Genomic DNA, 18,815 nt, shown 5'->3' on the forward strand with positions numbered 1-18,815 from the left:
TAAATTATATTTCTTACTTTTGAAGTTGAGTCGGTTACGACTCCCAAAGCCCGGATATATCCAGATTAAGATTGGTTACGAATTTTAATTCCAAGATCCACTACAACAAATATGCTAATTAACCATACTAAAAAGACAACGGTTTTATTCAAAAACTGTTGTATTTTGGCCTTTAACAACGGTTTTTACAAAAATCGTTGTCGTTGATCGTATTTTAATGAAAAAAGACTACGGTTTTTAAAAATCCCTTGTCTTATATGTGTCAAAGACAACGGTTTTTAAAAACAGTTGTCTATGAGCGGGTTTTTTATGACCTACGATAACGGTTTTAATTAATCGTTGTTTATGTGCGTGTTTTTTGGGGGTCTACGACAACGGTTTTTAAAACCGTTGTCTATGCACGTTTTTTAAGTTCTACGACAACGGTTGTCTTTTATTATTTAAATTTTTTTATAAAAACATTACATATATATACAATAGGCTACCCGTCTTTTAAAACAAGAAAGATCAAACGATAGAAAAGGAAACCTCCAAACCCTAAGCCCCAACCCGTCTCCTACGACGTAGCTCAGCGCCGACGCCGTGGTCGCCGATTGATCGCCGAAAACAAGACGTCCGACCTCATTTCAGCTAGCCCAAGACTTAACAACTCCAATGGTGACTTTCATTTCGAGTTTAGAGCTTGAATCTCAAAGCTGTCCTGTCGCGACCATCACTGTACGTGTAAGTTTTGTTGTTTCATTCTCAAAGAAAATCTTTGACGTTGTTTGTTTGATTTTTGGTAAAATGTAGAAAATCCATTTGAAGAAAGATTTTTGACACCTTTTCTAACTCTGACTAAGGTTTGAGCAGAACATGAGGGGTTCAAATTCATCGGTCTTCCTCTTTATTTCTTATTCCATGTTAAAGATATACCATCATGTGTTTTGTTTGTTTGTCTATTTTTATTTCGGTAATAAAGAAGATCTGGGAAATTATGAATCCTTAAGAAATCTGAAAAAGGTCATGACTTTCTTATGTTAAAAGGCGGGAGGACCATTTTTACGTGATCAGTTGGTTCTTTTCAGATGCTTGTAGATGATATTGGTGATGTTACAATAACCAATGATGGTGCCACGATACTGAAGATGCTGGAAGTTGAGCATCCGGCTGCTAAGGTGAGAATAATTCTTTCTTTCTTCAACAAGTTTGTCATATCTGTTTGTCATTCACCTTTATATTATCACATGTTCTTGTTGAGTTGGCTGAATTGCAAGACAGAGAAGTTGGAGATGGGACTACTTTTGTGGTCATCATAGCTGCTGAATTACTTAAGGTAGGTTATTGCTGCTTTTGCTGTAACAAACTTTGATGCCTCTTGTAACTTCTTTGAGTGTGAACATTGGGAATATTATGCTTCATTACTGAGTTTAAATTTGCTTCTACAGAGAGCAAATGACTTAGTGAGAAACAAGATTCACCCAACATCAATAATCAGTGGATACAGAGTGCGTCTCATTTTAAATTTCACATTAAGTTTAAATTGATTTGTTTCCAGTTTATGAATATTCAGTCTTTTCCATCTCATGATTTGTGTAATTGCATCAATATTTTGTGGCAGCATGCTATGAGGGAAGCATGCAAATATGTTGATGAAAACTAGCTGTCAAGGTTATTCTTTGCTGCTATAACTTCCTTCTGAAGTGATTTTTTTTGTTACGTCATGGATTTTGAATCAGTACAAGGGTGAAAAAGAGCTCAAGTTGTGGTTTTCTTGTCTCTCAAAATTGTTATTTCTTAATACTTTTACTTTCACAAAGAGAAAAAAATATTCATTAGAAATAATATTTTGGACACAATCTGGGGCAGTGATTAGGCTGTGATTGTTGCCATATGGCATGTAAATATACTTAACGTATTATAAATTATCATCAATCACTTTGAAGCACACTGTGTTCGTTTGAAACTTTTGAACTTATTGAGCTTTTCGTGTGTACATTTAGGTTGAAAAACTTGGCAAAGACTCTCTTGTAAAATGTGCCAAGACCAGCATGTCCTCAAAGTTGATAGGTGCTGATAGTGACTTCTTTGCAAATCTTGTAAGTTCGTAAATGGATAAACTTTACTGTGCATTATTTCTCTCATTGAAATGTATGGTACTGTGTTTGGGGAGCCTATAGATTATTGCCAATGTTTCTTGTTACGATTTAGAGAAAATCATGTTATTGTTATTGTAGTACATACGTTGCCTGTTACACGTTCTTTGACGTCTGCTTTGTGTTATTTATGATGCTTGTGGACATGCATCTGCATCAAGTTTAATTTTGATTTAATAATTAGGTATATAGTTCTCTTCATGTGTCTTTGAGTTCATCGTATGATCTTGTGAACATCGAAAGAATAGAATCATTCTATGTACTTATGTCAGCTTCCATGTGGGGCATGGAGTACTTGAAATTAGTCAACTATGTGAGGAAGACACATTGATATTCCTAAAGTCTATAAAAGAAGCCTATGGAAATTAGCTTATTAAAGAATACGTTTTCTAAGCTTAAATTATTTGTGTCGCTTTAGAAATATCTTCATTAATGAACCTTTAAATTTTACTACATATGACTAATTAATAAATTTAAACATTGGATTAATTTGGATTTGCACTTGGTTAAATTGGGACTTGGGCACTGTCTATATTGGGAGGAGAGGGAGCTTTTGATTGCTTATTAGAGAGCTCATTGTCCACTACAATTTTCATTCTACCAGATTTTTATGCATGGTATCTTGATTTTATCGTAATCTCCTCCTGAACATAGTATTTTCTAAACACAACCTTTGAGAAGAGTATAAAATATGTAGTATTAAAAAAAATAATATAATATATAGTTCAATTTTGTAAGAGTGGGTGCCCAGTGAGCCAACTGTGTGGCTATGGGCTTTGTTGACTCTTTGTATAAACAATCTTTTGTTTAATATTATTTACACTTTTATGGCAATGACTTTATATTACTTCATATTGTTATATTGTGATATACTATTGTTGTTTTGATAAAGACCTTGAATATACTATAGTGTATGTAAGATGTGGTAGAACATGGAGATGTCTATCATGAAATACATCTTATAGTCACTGTATATTCTAAAACCGTTCCTAGTCGATTGAGCCGTCCGATAATAAGGATAAGGATCGCTCGAGTTTGAGACTAGCATTTGCGATGCGGAGTACCACGTTTCATTGGTAGGGAACATGGAGATGTTCGAAGCATGCAAATGGATATTCATAGGATGAATAGTCGAACTACCCTATCCGGACTTTCCAAGTGGTTATCACTTATCGAGTGGATAAAGTCCGCGGTTTTGGTTGTACACCATTAGTCCTTACGACTTGAAACATCATGGAGACTCTATATGCTAGTACTGTGCTTTGACTCGTTTACCGACTCTGAGGGGGTCATCAGGTGTCGAGATTGGGTACAGTTACGACACATATAGGAGTCAATGCATTGTTGTCAAGGATTCACCACATACTTGCGAGTGTGGATATCCTATGCGATCTGAGGAGATATTAGTGTGACAAATCTCTGGCCAGAGTACTTGATGTGATTTAAGAAATGGTTTCTTAGTAGCACATGCGATGTCACTAATTTGATCTTCAAGATGCATTGCATAGTTATCGAATCTTGAGCGACTCTCGATATACCAATGGTTGTTGATTCGATCGGGATATATGGATGAAGGGACCGTACTGTACGCTAACCAAAATCTACTGGTTCTTGTAGGCACTATCAGTGATACCTAGGGAATCATGGGGCGATGTTGCTAGGCGCTTTACCATGATTCGTTGGGCAAGTCGGAAAGTGTTGTTCCGAGTCACAAGGAGTTGTGAGCCCACGGCTAGCTGTATCCCTGAACCATTGAGGGTCACACAGTGTAATGGAGTTTTAATCCCCGTTGAGATAGTTAAATTTAAAGAGTTAAATTTAATGAACTAAGGAGTTGGACTTCTTAATTAAGAGTAAGGGAGTAGGGTTTCCTAAAATGACATAGGGATGGACATTTTTGGAAACCACTGAATTCGGATTCAGGAAAATTTATTTTGACTTTAAAACGTGCAGAAATGGTTTCTGTGCACATTGGTGAAATCGTTTCATCAATCAGAGTCACGATGAATTTTATATTAATTTCTGAACGAGCGGGCTTTGCTTGTCGGGCCCCAGCTTATGACTAATGGGCCCTAAGGTGTTAGTGGCCTGCATTATAAATAAGTTATTTCAGTACAGAAATTACATACAACAGGTCATAAATTTTGAGAGAAAATTTCGAAAACCCTAGACCCTCTCAAAACCAATCGGCCGTCCCCTCCCTTTGCTCTGCCCGAGAAAATTCCGGTCTGTGATTTTGAATCGCGGTCAGGAATAACGAATCAGATTCGTGTAATCTCTTCGCAGAAAACTTCTGATAGATTTTCTAGTGCAATCTATCAGAGGGATTAAACCTCTGTTCGTGGACCTGATTGAAGGCGTTCATCGGTTCCAGGGAGAGACAACAAGAGCAGAATTGTTCTGTTGGTGTCCATTAATCTCGTTGCGAGATTTGAGGTAAAATTTATTTAATTGTTATTTAAATTTTACACACACGTAATTCAATCGATGAACGGTTGATACCCATACCATGGAAACGTTCCATGAAAAATTTTTAAACTTCCGCTGCACCGGGTATCAATCGTAATTGGTCTGGGAACTCGCCAGTTTTCCAAAAGTGGTATCAGAGCCAGGTTGCTCAGATCAATCGATTGAATAATCAATTGTACAAAATTTTTGAGTCTCGGTTTATGAAACAAAATAAATATTTTTAATAAAAAAAAAAAAAAAATTTTCGGGGCAAAACCCGGGCAGCGATTGGATCGCTGCCCGGTGGGGCAGCAATTGTTGCTGCCCCGGGCGGCGCACGGCGCCGCCCAAAGGGGGCGCACAGCGCCGCCCAAGGCGGCGACCGTCGCCGCCCAGGGCGGCGCACGGCGCCGCCCAGGGCAGCGCTGTGCGCTGGGCGCTGCGCAGGGCAGCGCTCGGCGCTGCCCAGGGGCGGCGCTCGGCGCTGCCCAGCGCAGCGCTGGGCGCTGCGCAGGGCGGCGCTCGGCGCCGCCCAGGGCAGCGCACGGCGCCGCCCAGGGGCGGCGCCAGGCGCTGCCCTAAGGGGGCAGCCGGGCTGCCCCCGGCCCGCGCCCCGGGTGCGGGCCAACCCGGGAGTGTCCCGGGTGGCCCGCGGGAAAAATTATATTTTTATTAATTTTAATATTTAAAATTTTATTTTTGGTCCGGTCAAAAATTGTTTTTGATTGGTTCACGAGATTTCGGATCGAATTGTTCGAGTCCGTAAATTTTAAAATTGATTTTGGATAAATTTGAATTTTTGGAAAATTTTAATATTTTATCCGTAAATTGAATTTTGAAATCAATTATTTTGGTACAATTGATGATAAGATATGATCTTATGATATATTAGATAAAATATGATTTTATTTGTAAAATTGGATTTTATAGATAAAATATGATTTTATTTGATATGGAGATAAAATATGATTTTATATGTGAAATGTGATTTTATATATAAAATATGATTTTATCTTGTTTAAATTTGAATTGCCACAGCATGTTATCCAATAAATTAATTTTGAATTAAATGTTATTGGATAAGGATGATCGATTGCCATGACCAATTTTGTAGGTGTATGTTAGGAATTTACATTTTGTCTTTATTGTTGTTGGTTTTATTAATGGGCCTGGTTTATGGCCCGATATGAATGTCATATGTAATAAAAGTGGGCTTGGTTTATAGCCCGTTCCCACCCCTAAAAATGTATCCCCTACTTGTCATTGTTATTTAATTGTAAATACATTAGATTTAGTGGGAGATCAAGATTTGAAGATGGTGGGCCCAGCAGACAATGAAGACTGAAGAAATGTAAATTGGAAGCATATGTAATAGGATTGCATTTGCATACTGCATATTACCTAGGATTGGACTAAGACCCGTGATTGGCAACCACGGGTCAATTAGAAATGGAATCGATCATCCTATATAATATGTGATATTATGATTGTATGCATGTTTAGACATAAATTGCGTGAATCCGGCAATGCATGCAATAAATTAAAAATGATGAGACAAATATTTTTATAAATAAAATCCCTCATTTTAAATATGATTTAAAATTTATATCAAGATAAATAAAGGAAATTTAAATATTGTTTAAATGTTCCTACCTTCCATCAACGGTCAATGTATGTGATGCTACCCGCGGATACGGTCCGGCTCATATTATTGGGGGGGCCCGTTCGTCGGAAAGCTGTACATTGGATCGACAAATGTTGTAAGTTGGGTGGAACTCCCATGGGATCGGCTCATATTATTGGGGGATCCACATGGCGACCGTCCATCACAACTTAATATTGATGGGTCATCTTGACATGTCACTTTAAACGGCGTCATATTATTGGGCCCTTATTGGACATGAGGTAAATACATGGGGGTTGCTTTGGAAGCAATTGGGCTCTACCTTTTGAGAATTATGGTTGGCTGATATTATTCGGGACCATAAGTTTGTCAATTGGACTCCATGTTCTCACTAAGGAAAAAGTTTCCCGTTTTCACTAGAGGGTGGTGAAATCGTTAAAATAGTGGGAGTGAGATTCATAAAATTAAATTCGCCTATTTTATGTCTTAGTAAATTGTTAAACAATCATTGATATATGTCTGTTTTTCCTTTTCAGTATTTCATACAATGAATTCGCGAAATCCTTTATTCTCGATCCTCGAACAAAACAAGCTGACTGGCGCCAACTATACGGAATGGTTCCGGAAGTTGAAGATTGTCTTAACTTCGGAGAAAATGCTCTACGTGTTAGAGAAAGCACCTCCGAAGGAAGCACCAGCTGACATAAGTCCGGAGGAATTGGCCAAACTTGATGCATGGTGTGACCATGACATCAAGACCAAATGCTATATGCAAGCCTCGATGTCTGATGAACTCCAGAGGCGATTTGAGGACACGGTGAATGCTGCTGACATTCACACGCAACTCAAGGAACTTTTTGGGGCTCAGTCGAGGGCTGAAAGGTTCTCTACTGTTAAGGAGTTGATGACGTGCCGCATGCGTGAAGGGACTTCGGTCCGTGATCATGGGGTACGAGTGATTTGGCTCATACAGAAGTTAGCGACCCTTGATTTGGTGTTGGAGCATGAACTCAATGTGGACTTGCTGCTTCTATCTCTTCCTTCTTCATTTGATGGATTCGTGATAAATTTTAATATGAACAAGATAGAGGCCACCCTTGAAGAGATGGTCAATATGCTCGTTACATATGAATCCACACTTAAGAAGGATAAGCCAGCTTTCTTGGTGGGCTCCTCATCTTCTGCTAAGAAGGGGCCAAGTATGAAGGGCAAGAAACGTTCTGCCCCACCCAAGAAAGTGGAACCCGAGAAGAAGCAAAAGACAAAGGCTTCAAACGATGGAAAATCCAAGGATGTTTGCCATTACTGCAAGAAGCCGGGTCATTGGAAGCGCAACTGCAAGGAGTATCTTGAGCAGTTGGGAACTGCAAAGGGTATGTTCTATATCGAAATAAACATGTCACTTAATACAACTTCTTGGGTATTGGATACCGGATGTGGTTCTCACATTTGCAATGATTTGCAGGTGATGACAAGAAGTCGCAGGCTTAGAATGGGTGAGACCCAGCTGAGGCTCGGGAATGGTTCCAGAGTTGAAGCTACGGCCATTGGAGATGTTTGTTTGATTTTGCAGAATGGTTTTAAATTATTGTTGAGAGATGTTTTATTTGTGCCAGATTTAATTAAAAACATTATTTCTATTTCTATGCTTGATAGAGATGGTTATTCTTGTAATTTTGTGAATGGGATTTGCAGTATTTACAAGAATGAATGTTTAATTGGAAATGGACAACTTGAAAACGATCTATACAATTTAAAACTAAAAGACGTTCCAGTGAATTGTATTGACAAACCGGCAACAACAAACAAAAGGAAAATCGATAGTCAAAACCCGGCAAACCTTTGGCACGCTAGACTAGGTCATATTTCCTCAAGGAGGATGAACAAGCTAGTGGGAGAGGGCATGTTTGATATGTCTGATATTAACTCTCTACCTACTTGTGAATCCTGCCTAAAAGGGAAAATGACTAAATCTCCTTTTAAGGGGAAGCCTGAACGTAGTCAAAATCTGTTGGATTTGATCCATACAGATGTTTGTGGTCCATTTAGAGTAGGGACTCAACATGGCCACACCTACTTCATTACCTTTACTGATGATTATTCAAGGTATGGGTATTTATATTTAATGAAATATAAGTCTGAAGCATTTGAAAAGTTCAAAGAATTCAGGGCTGAAGTAGAAAACAAGCTAGGTAAAAGTATTAAAGCACTTCGATCGGATCGAGGTGGAGAATACTTGAGTACCGAGTTTTTGGACTATCTGAAAGAGAATGGGATTCTCTCTCAGTGGACTCCTCCTATGACACCACAGCTTAATGGTGTATCGGAGCGTCGTAATCGAACTTTGTTGGACATGGTTCGATCCATGATGAGCTTCACTGAGCTTCCACCTTCGTTTTGGGGCTATGCGCTTGAAACGGCGGTATTGTTGTTGAACAACGTCCACACTAAAGCAGTGGACAAAACACCATACGAGTTATGGAATGGCAAAGCTCCTAAGTATTCGTACTTGAGGATTTGGGGATGTCCTGCTTACGTGAAGCGGACAGTGGGAGATAAGTTGGATAGTCGATCCAGCTTGTGTTATTTTGTGGGGTATCCGAAGAATTCAATCGGATATTATTTCTATTATCCTGCTGAAACAAAGGTGTTTGTTTCTAGGAATGCCACCTTCTTGGAGAAGGAATTCTTATTGGATAAGAAAGGCGAGATGATGGAACTCGAAGAAGTTCGAGAAGAACCCGAAATACAAAATAACGATCCCACACCTCAGGAACCATTGCTGGACACGCCTGCACCTAGAAGATCCGAGAGGACTTCTAGACCTCCAGTTCGATATGGTCTTCTTCTTGAAGAGGGTCAAGATGAACCCGACATTGGATGTGATCCAAGAAGCTTCAAGGAAGCAATTTCTGATGCGGATTCGAATTTATGGCTTGAAGCTATGCAGTCAGAATTGGATTCGATGCATACTAACCAAGTCTGGACTTTAGTGGATCCTCCCGATGGAATTGTTCCAATAGGGTGTAAATGGATCTACAAAAGAAAGCTTGGGCCTGATGGTAAGGTATTGACCTACAAGGCGCGATTGGTGGCGAAAGGTTATACTCAAAGGCAAGGAGTTGACTATGATGAAACCTTTTCACCAGTCGCAATGTTCAAGTCCATAAGAATCCTAATTGCCATAGCTGCATGGTATGACTATGAGATATGGCAAATGGATGTGAAGACTGCTTTTCTTAATGGAGACATTAAGGAAGAAATCTATATGAAGCAGCCTGAGGGGTACACATCCATGGGAAGCGAGCATAAGGTATGCAAGCTTCAGAGATCAATTTATGGTCTAAAACAAGCATCAAGAAGTTGGAACCAGAAATTTGATGAAACAATTAAAGACTTTGGTTTCATCAAGAACCCGGAGGAACCTTGCGTGTACAAGAAAGTAGTTAAGGATGCGGTGACATTCTTAGTACTTTATGTTGATGACATCCTACTCATTGGGAATGATGTAGGGATGTTGCAGTCAACAAAGATATGGTTATCAGGTAGATTTTCGATGAAGGATTTGGGTGAGGCATCCTACATTCTTGGGATACAGATCTATAGGGATAGATCTAAGAGAATGATAGGACTCACTCAATCAACCTACATCGATACCATATTGAAACGGTTTTCAATGGATGGGTCCAAGAGAGGACATCTACCCATGTGTCATGGAGTTTCTCTATCCAAGTCTATGTGTCCCAAGACTGATGCAGAGATAGAGAATATGACACATGTACCATATGCGTCAGCTATAGGTAGCATCATGTATGGGATGATATCTACCAGACCGGATGTAGCATTTGCTCTGAGTGTCACGAGCAGATATCAGTCTAATCCTGGTCAGATGCATTGGAAAGCCGTGAAGGACATTCTTAAGTACTTGCGAAGGACTAAGAATATGTTCATGGTTTATGGAGGACGAGAACTCAAACTGGAAGGCTATACCGACTCTAGCTTCCAAAGTGATGTGGATGACTCGAAGTCAACCTCTGGATTTGTGTTCATGCTCAATGGCGGTGCTGTCTCTTGGAAGAGTTCCAAGCAGGACACCACAGCGGATTCCACCACTGAGGCTGAATACATTGCAGCATCAGCTGCTGCTAAAGAGGCCGTTTGGATGAGGAATTTCGTCCAAGAGTTGGGCGTCATTCCTGAATTTGTTGGTCCAGTCCCGGTGTACTGCGACAACACGGGTGCCGTTGCTCAAGCAAAGGAACCAAGGTCTCATCAAAGATCCAAACACGTACTGAGGAAATACCACATAATCCGGGAGATTGTGGAAAGAGGAGACATCAGTGTCGAACGAGTGGCCTCTGCAGACAATATCGCTGATCCACTTACTAAGCCTTTGCCAGGACCATTGTTTGACAAACATCGCGAAGCAATGGGTCTACGTAGTATGACTAGTTGGCTATAGGGCAAGTGGGAGATTGTAAGAGTGGGTGCCCAGTGAGCCAACTGTGTGGCTATGGGCTTTGTTGACTCTTTGTATAAACAATCTTTTGTTTAATATTATTTACACTTTTATGGCAATGACTTTATATTACTTCATATTGTTATATTGTGATATACTATTGTTGTTTTGATAAAGACCTTGAATATACTATAGTGTATGTAAGATGTGGTAGAACATGGAGATGTCTATCATGAAATACATCTTATAGTCACTGTATATTCTAAAACCGTTCCTAGTCGATTGAGCCGTCCGATAATAAGGATAAGGATCGCTCGAGTTTGAGACTAGCATTTGCGATGCGGAGTACCACGTTTCATTGGTAGGGAACATGGAGATGTTCGAAGCATGCAAATGGATATTCATAGGATGAATAGTCGAACTACCCTATCCGGACTTTCCAAGTGGTTATCACTTATCGAGTGGATAAAGTCCGCGGTTTTGGTTGTACACCATTAGTCCTTACGACTTGAAACATCATGGAGACTCTATATGCTAGTACTGTGCTTTGACTCATTTACCGACTCTGAGGGGGTCATCAGGTGTCGAGATTGGGTACAGTTACGACACATATAGGAGTCAATGCATTGTTGTCAAGGATTCACCACATACTTGCGAGTGTGGATATCCTATGCGATCTGAGGAGATATTAGTGTGACAAATCTCTGGCCAGAGTACTTGATGTGATTTAAGAAATGGTTTCTTAGTAGCACATGCGATGTCACTAATTTGATCTTCAAGATGCATTGCATAGTTATCGAATCTTGAGCGACTCTCGATATACCAATGGTTGTTGATTCGATCGGGATATATGGATGAAGGGACCGTACTGTACGCTAACTAAAATCTACTGGTTCTTGTAGGCACTATCAGTGATACCTAGGGAATCATGGGGCGATGTTGCTAGGCGCTTTACCATGATTCGTTGGGCAAGTCGGAAAGTGTTGTTCCGAGTCACAAGGAGTTGTGAGCCCACGGCTAGCTGTATCCCTGAACCATTGAGGGTCACACAGTGTAATGGAGTTTTAATCCCCGTTGAGATAGTTAAATTTAAAGAGTTAAATTTAATGAACTAAGGAGTTGGACTTCTTAATTAAGAGTAAGGGAGTAGGGTTTCCTAAAATGACATAGGGATGGACATTTTTGGAAACCACTGAATTCGGATTCAGGAAAATTTATTTTGACTTTAAAACGTGCAGAAATGGTTTCTGTGCACATTGGTGAAATCGTTTCATCAATCAGAGTCACGATGAATTTTATATTAATTTCTGAACGAGCGGGCTTTGCTTGTCGGGCCCCAGCTTATGACTAATGGGCCCTAAGGTGTTAGTGGCCTGCATTATAAATAAGTTATTTCAGTACAGAAATTACATACAACAGGTCATAAATTTTGAGAGAAAATTTCGAAAACCCTAGACCCTCTCAAAACCGATCGGCCGTCCCCTCCCTTTGCTCTGCCCGAGAAAATTCCGGTCTGTGATTTTGAATCGCGGTCAGGAATAACGAATCAGATTCGTGTAATCTCTTCGCAGAAAACTTCTGATAGATTTTCTAGTGCAATCTATCAGAGGGATTAAACCTCTGTTCGTGGACCTGATTGAAGGCGTTCATCGGTTCCAGGGAGAGACAACAAGAGCAGAATTGTTCTGTTGGTGTCCATTAATCTCGTTGCGAGATTTGAGGTAAAATTTATTTAATTGTTATTTAAATTTTACACACACGTAATTCAATCGATGAACGGTTGATACCCATACCATGGAAACGTTCCATGAAAAATTTTTAAACTTCCGCTGCACCGGGTATCAATCGTAATTGGTCTGGGAACTCGCCAGTTTTCCAACAAATTTATTACTTCTACCTAAATCCTTGCATGCATCAAGTCAACAATAGTTATATTATCTCAGCCGTCAGTGTATGGTGATTTAATATTGGAAGTGCCAAATCCTATATATGTCAATAAATTTTCCTAGTATACTAGCAGGGGGTGAAGCTTGCACTTCTAATTAATGATGATTGTTTTAACGTAAATTGATAATGACCAGAAATCAGTATATGCATGATTTAAGTGGTGAATTTAGAAATATATTGCCAACAGATTGATTTATTTGTACTCGGAATAAGAGCTCTGCTCGATTATTGCATACACATCTTCTTAATCTAGTTCCAATATTCAGAAGATGTTGAGAACTGCTGTTTCACTTTTTCCCAATCTTGATTTGTGGTGTGACAAGCTTCTTGTTCTATATTTGAGGCATTAAATCTATTTTTTCATGTATGATAAACCATAAACATTTCATTGATATAATTATGGGGGAAAAGTATTTCACGGGGCTTACTATTTGTTGATATTTTCCCACTCTCAAAACTTCGCTTCTGCCAACAAAATAGAGGAGCTAGCTTACTTCGAGGGATATATACCTATAATATATATTATTATTTCTTACACTTGCTTGGAATATAAATGTCTCATTTTTCTATACAAAAAATATGTTTAAAATGAAAAAAATATATTGTGACAAGATTTAAGGTTCAATACACTTTCATATCAATTGATGTATTGTTGTACAAAAATCTTACTCTGCTCATAGGAGCAGGTTATCATCATAACGCCTAACCGAGTTTATACTATTTTTTAACGAAATGATGGTTGATAAGGAGCTAACTCTGATGCTCGCGTCATGTAGATTGTTAGGAAGAGTAAGAACTTGCATATTGTTGATATAACTTGTTGTGGGATACTGGGATTGAAATGGAGGGAGTGGAGTTATTTGTGCTAAAATCTAAGCACTTAAGACAGTTGGAAGTGGAGCAGAACAAACTTTCCGATACCGCCAGAATATCAGCATCTAGTAAATCTATCGAGCTTGTAACTTGATAGCTGATTTGCTATAGTAAATCTCTGGGAATTGAAATTAAGTACTCTGTTTATTGCTATAGACTCAGAGTCCCACATTTTGGAAAGAATGTTCAAGATAGTAGCTTTAACTCCTTAATTTGGTTTAGGCAATTTCTGAATCCTCTCCCATAGAAATATACAGTTTTTACCGGGTTATACTTATTAGATTGAGAGATATCAAATTTTCTCTTTCAATAAAAAACAGCTCACGAAGATAAAAATGCTACTATCACCTTGATAAGAGTCTTTTTGTGAGACACGTTTCCTAATCAATGAAGCCTCTCTCCAGCATTGAATACATGGTGAAATCTTATGTGTTAATTTAGCTTTATTAAGATTGTGCATCAATTCTACAACCTATTTCTCATCTATCTTAATTTGGTTATACGTTGGTATCAAGCATGGAATTATTGCTTTTGTTTGTTAGTTTGGTACACTGTATAGTAAATTGCATGCTTCTTATCATATCTTGCATTCTAAAATCCTAAAGTCATGGTAAACTCAAGCCACGTGCTTTTTTTAAAATAAATTTTTGGACAGAAGAACTACTAGTCCTATTAGAAGAGCGAAGGAGGTTGGACTAGAGATGAGGTATGAGTGTGTTTCAATTGGAGTTAAACAATCTGCAGAGGTTCATGAATTTTTTTTTTTCTTTTTGTTTAATTATTTACAACCTTCAATTTTATATTAATGTGCTTACAATGGATAAATGTGTCGGTGATTTTTCTTTAGGATAATACACTAAAAAGACATGTTACAGCTTTCAAAGGGTGGAAAAAAATAGGTATGATCTTTCAAATGTGCTCACTTTTATCTGTGGTGCAGTTTGCCTGTGATCTCTATTTTCAATTTCAATTGGATTTTCTGATGTAGTAATTCCATTTCAGTAGTTGGTTGTATGTGTCAATAAATTGCTATTCTTGATTGCTGATCATCAGATGTCTGGCAGATTAGCATTGGCTTAATAGGGGATGGTTTCACAAGCTGTTCACAGTGGCGGTAGGCTTGTCATTGGGTAAGGTTCTTGTTTTTTGAATTTCTTATTGTACTCGCATTGAATCTTGTACTAAAAAGTATAAAATATCCCCCAAAAAACGTAGGATTTTTACTTTTTCAAACTTCATTGTGTTATAATGTTAATATTTTCTTCTAGGATATTGGAATTAAAGTATCTGGTGATTCTAATAAATCAAAAATGCTAAAGAGTACGGGAAGATCAAGAATGAGAAACCTTTAGGCTCCCGACATGGTACAGATGCAGGGTTAAGCAGAAGCAAAGATGGCAAAGACTTTTTTTTTATTTTTCTATAGTGTATATTGCATTAGAATTTAATTTCGAGTGATTTGTAATATTAAAAAATTGTATATTAAATTTTATTTTTGGAATTTTAAATTTTGGTTTATTTATAATATTGAAAATTTTATATTATTTTTAATTTTTTTTTGTTTTTTATATAGGAAATGACAACGGGTAAAATTCGTTGTCGTAGGGGGTCTAAAACTATTGTAACTGATGGTGTTGTTAAAAGCACTCCCCTACGACAACGGATAAAATCTGTTGTCGTTTCCTTCAAAGACAACGGATTCGTGCCTACGACAACGGATAAAATCTGTTGTCGTAGGTACTTACTTTTAACAACACTGTCAGTTACAACAGTTTTTAACCCCCTACAACAACGGATAAAATCCGTTGTCTTTTTGCGTTTTTCTTGTAGTGATCGGAAATGAACAAACAAATCTTGAGACCGAGATCGGATACGAAATCTCGAGAACGTGGATCTAGTTCCTTTGCTAAATATGCGTTTTTTTATGTTATAGCTTGAATTGAATTGCTATGTTTAATGCATGTTTATGTCGATTATACTGAGAATTATATTATCACCTGAGTTATCCGGCTGTTGTCCTGTTTTGAATGTGTGCATGACAATATATGGGGCAGGAACTAGTCAGAGACAACGTGGATAGATCGAGAGAGTGTCTTAGCAAGTGGTGACTCGGGTTTATCATGAGTTATGTATCATAGACTTTATGAAGTATGTTAAAAAGCCATGATACTTGTGTTGGTTTTGAAGAATACATGTTGAACTTATGTATAGTTGATTTTGATGAATTCTAGCTACTGGTTGAAGGTAACTAAAGCTTGTAAATATACTTAGAAAACTTTTGTTGTATGTTAATGCATGTTTTAGATTTGAATTATCATGTTTTAGAACCAACAGAGCAAGTTTGGAAGAGATCGAAAGGGGTTAATATTGAACTGCCAAAACAGGGTATTTTTCTGCCCAGAGCTCAGCTTTAGCGCAGGCCTTTTTGCCCCAACCCGAAGGTTGGAGATGTGGCTATGCTCGAGCGACCGAAATGGGAGCTCGAGCGCACACCTAGTTTAAATAATAATAATAATTTATTTTATCTTTCTCCTTACTTTTTTAATGATGCTTATTCATTAATTGCACCAGAAAAATCGAGATTAGCAACTCGAGGTCCCCACACCTTTCTTATGCTTGAAGGTATACCTTGAAGAACAACAATTTTCAATCATACTGGTTACAGAACCAGTCTGGAGTGCAGACACTCGCACCTTGCGACTTATAGAATCAGAAGTGAGATTAGCAGCCCCTGGATGGTACTTAATTTCACAGTCATAATCCTTAAGTAAATCCATCCAATGTCTTTGTCTCATGTTCAACTCTGCCTGAGTGAACAAATACTTGAGACTCTAATGATCTGTGAAGATCTCAAATCTCTCGCCATAGAGATAATGACGCCAAATATTCAACGCAAAAACAATAGATGCTAACTCAAGATCATGCACTGGATAATTATTCTCGTGAACTTTCAACTGTCTAGAGGCGTATGCAATCACATGCCCATTCTGAGTCAGGACACATCCCAGTCCCTGAAGAGAAGCATCAGTGTACACTACATACCTTATAGATCCATACGACAAAGCCAACACAGGCGCAAAAGTCAACCGTCTACAAAGTTCACATAAATTATCTTCACATTCTGAGGGCCACTCAAAATTCACGCCCTTCCGAGTAAGTTGTGTCAAGGGTTGAGCTAGCTGTGAGAAATTTGTGATAAAACAACGATAATATCCTGCTAGACCTAGAAAACTACGGATCTCAGCTATCGTCGTCGGACGCGACCAGTTCATTACAGCTTCAATCTTGCTCGGATCCACAGAAACTTCATCCCTGGATATAATGTGGCCAAGAAATACCACCCGGTCCAGCTAAAACTCACACTTACTCAATTTGGCGTACAACTGTCTATCCGTCAGAGTCTGCAACACAAGCCTCAGATGATATGCGTGCTCATTCACATCATCTGAATATACCAAGATATCATCAATAAACACAACGACAAACTTATCCAAAAATTCTCGGAATACTCGATTCATCATATTCAGAAATACAGCTGGTGCATTAGTCAACCCATATGGCATTACTAGGAACTCATAATGCCCATACCTGGTTCTGAATGCTGTCTTGGCTATATCTTGATCTCGGACTCGCATCTGATGATATCCAGATCTCAAATAAACCTTCAAGTAAACTGAAGTACCCCGCAATAGATTAAACAGATCATCTATACGAGGCAAATGATACTTATTCTTGATCGTTACCCTGTTCAACTGGCAATAGTCAATGCACAGACGAATAGATAGTCAATGCACAGACGCATAGACTCATCCTTCTTCTTCACGAACAGAATAGGTGCTTCTCAAGGAGAAACACTAGGACGAATGTAACCCTTGTACAATAAGTCCTGAAGCTGCTGCTTCAACTCACGCATCTCTGATGGAGCCAGACGATACGGTGCTCGAGAAATAGGGGAAGTCCCTAGCATCAAATCTATCCCAAACTCAACTTTGCGTACTGGAGAAAATCCTGGAATCTCATCCGAAAACACATCTGGTAATTCATTCACAACTGAAATACTTTCAATACCAACACTTCCAGTGGATGTATCAACTGCATAGATGAGGTAGCCTTCACTCCAGATTACATAGCTCGACAAGCTTTCAAAGCTAATACCAATGGAATCCGAGGTCGCGCTCCCTCACCGTAGAAGAACCAGCTATCATCACCAAACGAATGAAATCTTACCAACCTCTGGTAACAATCCACTGAAGCTCGATATGTAGTTAACACATCAATCCCCAGAATGCAATCAAAATCCTCCATTTCTAATATAATGAGATTCACAATCAAGACATTCCCTTCAAATTCTAAAGGGAAACTCAACACTAGATGCTTAGCCGATGCAGACTGACCATTCGGAGTAGAAACAATAACCACTATGTCTAGTGAGATGTATGACAACTTATATTTCTTAACAAAATGTGCAAAAATGAAAGAATGAAGATGCGCCAGTGTCAATGAGTGCAAAAATAGTATATCAAATAACAGGAATGTACCCACTATAACTTTCTCATTCTCATACAATGCCTGATCATGCCTCATGGAAAAAACTTGGCTGGAAGCATGAGGTTTCATATTAAAACCCCCTGTCGACTGTCCCCGTGGTCTCTGCTATACTGAAGCCTGAGAACCAGAACCTAAGCCAGAACCTGCTCCCCCGGCCTGTGGACAATCCTTCTTCAGGTGACCAATCTCTTCGCATCGGAAACACGCCCCTAAAACCTGCCGGTGCCTATTGGAAGGATGACTCCCACCGCAATGTCTGCAAGGCACCTGATTCTTCCTGCCAAAGCGCATCACATCTCTAGATCCTGAGGAAGAAAAAGTAGAACCAGACTTATTGAACGACTAAGCACGGGGACCAAAGAACTCGCAGGTCTAGACGACTAGAAGGATATATTATGACGGATATTATCCTCTGCCTGGTGACATCGGCTCACTAGTCCCTCGTAAGTCATCTCATCTTCCATAGAAACTCGATCATGGATCTCCGAATTAAGGCCCTAGAGGAACAGATTATACTTCGCCTCCGTGTTATCGGAAATCTGGGGGCAATAGGGCAGCAACTCAAAGAAATTTAACTGATACTCATCAATCAACATCGATCCCTATCGCAAACCCATCAACTCGCTTGCCTTCGCCTGTAGGAGAGCAGGATAAAAATACAGCTTATGAAAAGCCGTGCGGAACTCATCTCAGGTAGCAACTCCTTGAGCTGCAATAAAAGGTGCATATGCATAATCCACCACTTCCGGTCCTTCTACCAGGAAATCAAGTGTCTCCATCT

General features: G+C 39.0%; 1 long non-coding RNA gene across 3 annotated transcripts; it reads left to right on the forward strand.

Annotated features, from left to right (window-relative positions):
* The first annotated feature begins 529 nt into the window (after positions 1-529).
* LOC140885432 (uncharacterized) lies at positions 530-14,933 on the forward strand. Of its 3 annotated transcripts, none has more exons than XR_012150940.1 (9): positions 530-723; positions 1,068-1,315; positions 1,428-1,487; positions 1,601-1,650; positions 1,983-2,078; positions 14,142-14,192; positions 14,334-14,385; positions 14,540-14,616; positions 14,755-14,933. It is a non-coding gene; the product is annotated as an uncharacterized lncRNA (long non-coding RNA). The 3 variants fall into 3 exon arrangements; XR_012150938.1 differs by having other exon boundaries at positions 14,551-14,616; XR_012150939.1 differs by having other exon boundaries at positions 530-717; positions 14,551-14,616.
* Positions 14,934-18,815: the final 3,882 nt, after the last annotated feature.

Source organism: Henckelia pumila, chromosome 2 (assembly GCF_033568475.1).
Source record: "Henckelia pumila isolate YLH828 chromosome 2, ASM3356847v2, whole genome shotgun sequence".
In the NCBI taxonomy this organism is placed as follows: domain Eukaryota; kingdom Viridiplantae; phylum Streptophyta; class Magnoliopsida; order Lamiales; family Gesneriaceae; genus Henckelia; species Henckelia pumila.